The following is a 7,500-nucleotide window of genomic DNA, read 5'->3' as shown; positions in this document are numbered from 1 at the left end:
GGGTGACCGCCTGGGAACACCGGGTGCAGTTGGCATTAAAATCTTTCTTTTTCCGGTGCCTCTCCTGTGCCCTCCTCGGTTTCCACCGCTGTGGAAGCCAGGAGGGACACGGGTCCTCCTCTGAACTCCCTCGCTGGGTCGTCTGCTGCTGTTTTGACAGTAGTTTCGGCCTCCTGGGGGGGGAGATCGGAGGAGATGACGGGGTCTCTGAATTCCCTCCCCGCTGGGGTTGGGATGCGAATTGACCCCGTTCAGGGCGGTCCTGTGGGGGCAGGGGTTTCAGGCTTCGTGCCTACGACCACTGCTACTACGGTTCCCTCTGACGTCCGTGTGACTGGTGGCTGTCCCTCTTGAAACGCTCCGGCCGACTAGTTACTGGACGTGGAGGTGTTCGACAGAACGTGGTACTTCTGTCGAATGGTCAGGGCGACGGGAACATTGTTTCTGTTGCTCAGACCGACACCTCCGACCGGACCGTCTTGACCCCACGCCATTCCTTAGCGTCTGGTGTTCGGGTGACGGATGGTCCGGACCAAGGGTCCGGAACGTTCCAGGCTTACGGGTCGGGATCGAACCGGACCCACGGGTCCCGACTGGACTTGACCTCCGGGTTTGGTCCGGACGGGACCCATGGTACGGGACCGTACCGGACCTTAGGGTCCGGTGCGGGACAGTACCTCTGGCCCTTGCCGGACCCCCCGGACCTACGGGTCCGGATGGTACGGTACGGGACCAGTGTTTCGGTCGGGACCGGACCACCCGACCACCTCGGTTGGTCTGGGTGGTCTGGCACCGAACCGGAACACACCGGACCTACGGGTCCGGAGGGTACGGTACCGGACCAGTGGTCCGGTCGGGACCGGACCACTCGACCACCTCTGTTGGTCCGGGTGGTCTGGCACCGAACCGGACCATGCCGGACCTACGGGTCCGGATGGTACGGTATGTCCACGTCCGGACCGAGCCACCCGAACACTTCTGTGGGTACGGATGGTTCGGTACCGAACGGGACCTCCGGATGGTACGGGACCGGACCGAATCTACGGGTTCGGATGGTCCGGTACCGGACCACCCGACCACCTCTGTTGGTCCGGATGGTCTGTCACCGAACCGGACCATACCGGACCACCGGACCTACGGGTCCGGATGGTACGGTAGGTCCACGTCCGGACCGAACACTTCAGTGGGTACGGATGGTTCGGTGCCGTACGGGACCTCCGGATGGTATGGGACCGGACCACAGGACCGGAACACCGGACCACCCTACCGGATCGGTCCGGACCACCCGACCACCTCTGTTGGTCCGGATGGTCTGGCACCGAACCGGACCTACGGGTCCGGATGGTACGGTATGTCCACGTCCGGACCGAGCCACCCGAACACTTCTGTGGGTACGGGTGGTTCGGTGCCGAACGGGACCTCCGGATGGTGCGGGACCGGACCGGACCTACGGGTCCGGATGGTCCGGTGCTGGACCGGTGGTCCGGTCCGGACCGGACCACCCGACCACCTCTGTTGGTCCGGATGGTCTGGCACCGAACCGGACCATACCGGACTTACGGGTCCGGATGGTACGGTGTGTCCACGTCCGGACCGAGCCACCCGAACACTTCTGTGGGTACGGATGGTTCGGTACCGAACGGGACCTCCGGATGGTACGGGACCGGACCGGAACACCGGACCGGAACACCGGACCACCCTACCGGACCGGTCCGGACCACCCGACCACCTCTGTTGGTCCGGATGGTCTGGCACCGAACCGGACCTACGGGTCCGGATGGTACGGTACGTCCACGCCCGGACCGAACCACCCGAACACTTCTGTGCGTACGGATGGTTCGGTGCCGAACAGGACCTCCGGATGGTACCGGACCTACGGGTCCGGACCTACGGGTCCGGATGGTCCGGTGCGGGACCACCCGACCACCTCTGTTGGTCTGGATTGTCTGGCACCGAACCGGACCATACCGGACCACCGGACCTACGGGTCCGGATGGTACGGTATGTCCACGTCCGGACCTAACCACCCGAACACTTCTGTGGGTACGATGGTTCGGTGCTGAACGGGACCTCCGGATGGTACGGCACCGGACCGGACCACCCTACCGGACCGGATCGGCACCCCCGACCGGACCGGACCATTTCTTTTCTGATCAGACCCGATGGGTTCCTGTTCAGTCTATAAATGGCGGGGGTTCGTTGGCTGGGCTGACCCAACAGTCGCAGGGTTGTTGTTTTTCTCCCCCTTCGGCTGCTGGAGACGTTTCGTCTTTGGGGCAGGGGTCTTCGCGGCCTCTTGCTTCTGTGGGCGTTTCTTCACAGCCTGCTTCATCGCTTTCGGCTCTTCCCCCTCAAGCTCCCTACACTCCTGCTTTTGAGGAGTTGTCGGGAAGTGAAGAGGAGAGTGAGTCGGAGGACGATAGGGAGGAGGATCAGGGTCGCCCTGAGGTTAACACTGAAACTCTACCCTTGCCGGTTTCTGATGGAACTTCCGAAGCTATGCTTCGTACTTTCCAACAGTACATGACAGACATCACGCGGCGTCTTGACGTCACGGATGCCTCTCTTAAGCGTCTGTCGTCTAGTGTTGACACACAGGACGTGGACCCGGGGTCTGAGGACGAGAGGCAGGAGGCTCGTCCTCGCACAGCTAGAAGGACGTTTGAACAGTTTCAGGACGTCCTTCCCTGAGACGCCCTCTCGTCCTTTGAGTCCGCTTCGGCCCGGGCGCGGGAGGCTCACGCCGCGTCTGCCGGCGGCTCGTTTTATGAACGATCCGGCCGCCGGCAATTCGCGTTCCACCCTAGTCTAAGTGCCACGGTGGAAGCGGCAGCACATCGCCTGAGGAGTACAGATTCACGTGCAAACGCGACCTATGTTCCTCGGGAGGACGCGGGTTCAGTGCCATGCTTTCCTTCGGGAGGCGCACCTCCACTGTTTCCTCGTGTCCAATCTGTTTCGTCCCTCCCTTTTCCCTTTGACTCTCGAACTCTCCCTTTCCAGACTTCGAGTGTTTAGGGTGGGGCTGACGGTGATGTGTTCGTTGGGGAGGTGCCTTCGGTCAAGAAGGTGGAACTGAGCTCTGCTTCGTTCCACAATCTTGAGGCCACCGTTTCTTCCACAGTCGAGGCCCAATCACAGGCCTTGACATGGATGAGCACGCTGTCCACACTGTTGGACCCTCCCAATCGGGCAGAGTCCGATTCCACTCGGGTCCTTGACACGGTTCGAGTGGATCGGGCTTTGCATGCCGTGCGATCGTGCGTGACGTCTGCGGCAGAATTGGCCATTGGAACACTGGTCCACTTTATTGGCCCTGTTCCGTGATCATTTTCTGCCTACTTCTATAGTGCCTCCGGATATGAGGAAGAGTCTGAGGAACACGTTTCCTCAGCCTTCTTCCCTCTTTCATCCGGACACTGTTCGTTCTGTGGTGGAGTCCACACGCCAGAGGAACACTGATTCTCTGATGGTTGGCCTCGCTGCTTCGGCGACGGCGGCGGGGAGTAAGAGAAGTGCTACAGTCACCTCCAGCTCCCAGCCTCAGAAGAAGAAGAAGAAGCCAGTTTCACTGCCTCCTTCTTCCTCCTCTTAGGCGCCTGTTGCGTTCCCAAGCAAGACGAAGGGTGCTCAGACAGGTAAGGGGAAGCAGCACCACCAGGGGGGGTGGTCGCAAGCCTGCGCCTGCCCGCCAGCAGAATTTTCAGTGAGTCCCGGCCCTACGTTGACGCCCCCTCAAGTTGCCCCTCTTTCGTCCGGCGGTTCCCTTTTTTCGGGCCCGCGGCATGTGGGGCAGACTGGTCTCCAACCAGTTTTTCTTGAGGGTGGTGTGGTCGGGGTTTTCTCTACCGCTGTCGTCACAACCTCCATTGTCCGCTCTACCTTGGACGTTCCCCCCTCCTCGAGAGCCTGCCAGATGGCAGGCTCTTCAGGACGAGGTGAACTCGTTGGTCGAGAAGAAGGCGGTCTACCCCCTTTCTCAGCCTTCTCTGGGGTTCTGCTCCCGCCTGTTCACCGTCCCCAAAAAGGACGGCCGGTTCAGGCCGGTGTTGGACCTCTCCACCTTGAACTTGTACCTTCACAGGTGCAAGTTCAAGATGGAAACCCCTTCGTCGGTCCGGTTGGCCATCCGGCCAAACGATTGGGCCATGTCTGGGACCTCCAGGATGCTTACTTCCACATCCTGGTGGCCCCGGGGTACCGACATCTGCTCCGGTTCGTTTGGGAGGGCACGGTGTTCGAGTTTCGGGCCCTCCCATTCGGCCTGTCCTTGGCCCCTCTGATTTTCAACGGGGACAACAACACCACATGCTTAGCTTACCTTCGCCACCAGGGGGGCACCAATTCTCGGTCCCTCTCCCTGTTGGCGGAGGAGATTCTGCTCTGGTGCCAGACCAATCAGGTCCGGATGTCAGTCCAGTTCGTTCCGGGGAAACTGAACGCCCTGGCCGACATTCTCAGTCGGGGCGATCAGGTTCTCTCCACAGAATGGACCATCGCTCACAACGTTCTACAGCGTCTGTGGGCAAGGTGGGACCGTCCTCTGATCGATCTGTTCGTAACTCGATTCAGCGCTCGGCTTCCCAGGTACGTCAGCCCCTTTCGAGACATGAATGCGTTCCACTTGGACGCATTCACTCTCTTGTGGAGGCTCCTCGATGCTTACGCCTATCCCCCGACATCTCTGATTCCGAGGGTGCTGGCAAAATATCTGCAGGAACGACCAAGACTGATTTTGGTCGCGCCTTACTGGCCAACAGCTCCGTGGTTTCCAGATCTTCGCGGTCTCACCCACGTAGACCCTCTACCTCTGGATCTGGACGGGGGAGGTCTGCTCCAGCCTCGATCATGCCTCCCTCATCCACGTCCAGAGAGTCTGTGCTTGACCGCATGGCTCTTGTGCGCTCCAAACTGCTTGCACTAGGATTGCACAAGAGTTCAGTAGAGTTTTCCTTGAACGCTAAGAGGCGATCAACTAATCAGCTCTACGACTTACGCTGGAGAGCTTGGGCCACCTTCGCCTTGTCCAAGGGGATAAAGCCGCTTTATCCCTCAACACAGGACTTGGCCAACTTCCTGGTGGAAGTGTATCAAAAGAAGAGTCTTTCTTCTAAGACTCTTCTTGGATACAGATCTGCCATCGCTTCCACGATTGCGGCCGCTACTGGTCGCAGAACTGAACACTTGATCAGGTCCTCCCTCATCGCTAATGTCCTTTCGGGTATTAGCAATGCAGCGGTGTCTAAACCTCGGGTTTCATTTCCCAAGGGGGATGTCTTTCTGGTCCTCAAACTCCTGCGTAGCAATGAGTTTGAACCCCTGGCAGGCATCAGTATCAAGTTGCTGATTTTTAAGACTAATTGTTCCTCATCGCTTTAGCCACTTGCCGTAGACTCAGTGGTAGTCAAGCTTTGAGTGGCCTGGACTTTGACATTGAGTTCACCACACAGCAGTGGTTGCTAGCATGGTCACGTCAGTCTAAGGTATGTTTCTTGGGTATATTTTCTTTTACGGTAGTACTGTTCGAAAATTGCCTGGGTATCTTAATCCTTGGATTTAAGTGATTTTGATTAAGGAGTTTAATACTCTACATATCACCCTCACACCACTCTGGTATTCTGTGCAAGAATAGTACTGTCGAGGTAAGTGTTATATTGACTGTAAGGCTTCTTTTTAAGCCTACTGTCTATATGATACTTACCGAGACAGTACTATTAGAGTTTCCCTCCCGCCTCCCCTCTTGATATGTTATGGGCTTTTTGAGGGTCTGCAGCTCATAAAGAAAGAGGACGCGCCACCTACATCCTGTAAGGGGGAAGCACTCGGACAGTGCTTGGGATCCACGGTGGCGCATGGTTATGGGAGATAATTGTACCCACTCAGCGTTTTGTCCAATTTTTTCGGCCTATAATAGATAATGTGCAAGAATAGTACTGTCTCGGTAAGTATCATATAGACAGTAGGCTTAAAAAGAAGCCTTACAGTTTGGTCTAAACTAAAACAAACGTCACGCATCTCCTTTTAACAAAACCTGAACTTCCGGCTTCTTCAAAAGAAATACGGTCTCTTGCTTACACGGATTCGAACACCCCGAAGCACTCAAAACCACTTGTTCACTCTTGATCACCCTCTCTGTGATCATACAATACCTTGTTGACCTACATAATATTCTCTCCTCTCCAATAGTGAATACCTAAAGAGGAAAGTAAACAGATCTCATCGATAAAGCGCAATAAAGCTACCAAATCTAAAAGCCGCGAAAATAATGCTGTGCCCCGAAGAATTTCTGTGCAAATATTTGTTAATACAATCTTCAAAGACTGTTCTAATGAATACAGATGGAGGTCAAACGTTTGCTGTGACATATTCGGACTCGTGTTTCTGCAGTTTCACTGAAAATGCATACTCCGAAGACAGCGTACGGCTGCCTATATGTTGGGGTGATTTTAAACGGTCGTGCACATAATCGTACCATTTGGATTACAGAGTTTCCTTCTCTGTACAAACTGGCCCCGCGAGTATTAATGATACAAGACACCGATGCGAGCTCAGTCTGGCGGCGAACTTACAAGTAATGTTCTACTGCTGACAAGAACTATGCTACATGCAGCAGCTCGCCTTGTGGAGACCGATTGAACGGCGGAAAATACCACAGCACCATCTACGACAGGTTGAAGAAAGGCAGAAGATTTTGGTGGACTTGATTCGGTTCTACCTTGGTTAAGTAATAGACATGCTACGCGATCGAATCTCAAATCTTGTGTGATGTGAAAGACAAATGGGCATTGAACGGACATTGATGGCCTCGTTCAGAGCGCGACACGTCTGACATGTATAATGTCAGTTTGTACGGACATTTTCGGATTCGGTTTCGATATTTGATCGAGTGTTCGAATAGCCCACCCCAAATCCACCCCCAATGTGCAATGGGCTCATAGCCTAGGCAATAAAACATTGTGACTTCTACTGCTGACATGTTGCAGTCACCGAGACAAACTTCGTTCTGGAAATTCCTCGGGAGACAGACAGACGAAGTTGTTTTTGTTTTTACATGACGGCATTATTCACGTTATGACGTCTTTTCTGACTTTCACTGATGGTCGGTCGAACGTCGGAACAGAGAGGGGGCGTTATATAGAGGTAAACAAACAGGAAAAAATAAAAGAGAAAATACTCCGTCAGAGAAAAAGTGGGTCGCGACATCGAAGGAGCAGTGAAGCAATGGGGTGGTTAAGGGAGATACCACTGTACATGTAGTATTAACATTTGAGGTGATGGTAGTAGTAGACATAGACATAGACATAGACATAGATAGAACACATTATCATCTCAACGAGGAGAAACTCAGGTGTGATGTATACAGCATTACAATAAACAACATAAAACGTAAGAACATAAATAAAATATCGAGGCGCAAATAGTCCACTCATAATAATCAAGATTAGGACAATATCAAAACAAATCTCTCTCTCTCTCTCTCCATCTCTCTCTCTCTCTCTC

The 7,500-nt window shown here is 54.7% G+C and overlaps 1 protein-coding gene and 1 non-coding gene across 2 annotated transcripts in view; one reads left to right on the top strand and one right to left on the bottom strand.

Moving 5' to 3' along the window:
- The window catches only part of LOC138979281 (5S ribosomal RNA), a 119-nt gene extending 84 nt beyond the window's left edge, over positions 1-35 (top strand). Inside the window, exon 1 of the ribosomal RNA XR_011459967.1 lies at positions 1-35. This exon is cut by the window's left edge and continues 84 nt beyond it. This is a non-coding gene — a ribosomal RNA (5S ribosomal RNA).
- Positions 1-7,500, bottom strand: part of LOC138978857 (peroxisome biogenesis factor 2-like) — a 49,947-nt gene that overhangs the window by 19,785 nt on the left and 22,662 nt on the right. The gene's annotated exons all lie outside the window — the stretch shown is intronic.

Source organism: Littorina saxatilis, linkage group LG10 (assembly GCF_037325665.1).
Source record: "Littorina saxatilis isolate snail1 linkage group LG10, US_GU_Lsax_2.0, whole genome shotgun sequence".
NCBI classification, from domain to species: Eukaryota; Metazoa; Mollusca; class Gastropoda; order Littorinimorpha; family Littorinidae; genus Littorina; species Littorina saxatilis.
Note: the sequence above shows the minus strand (reverse complement) of the source record. Positions and strands in the feature narration are given on the sequence as shown.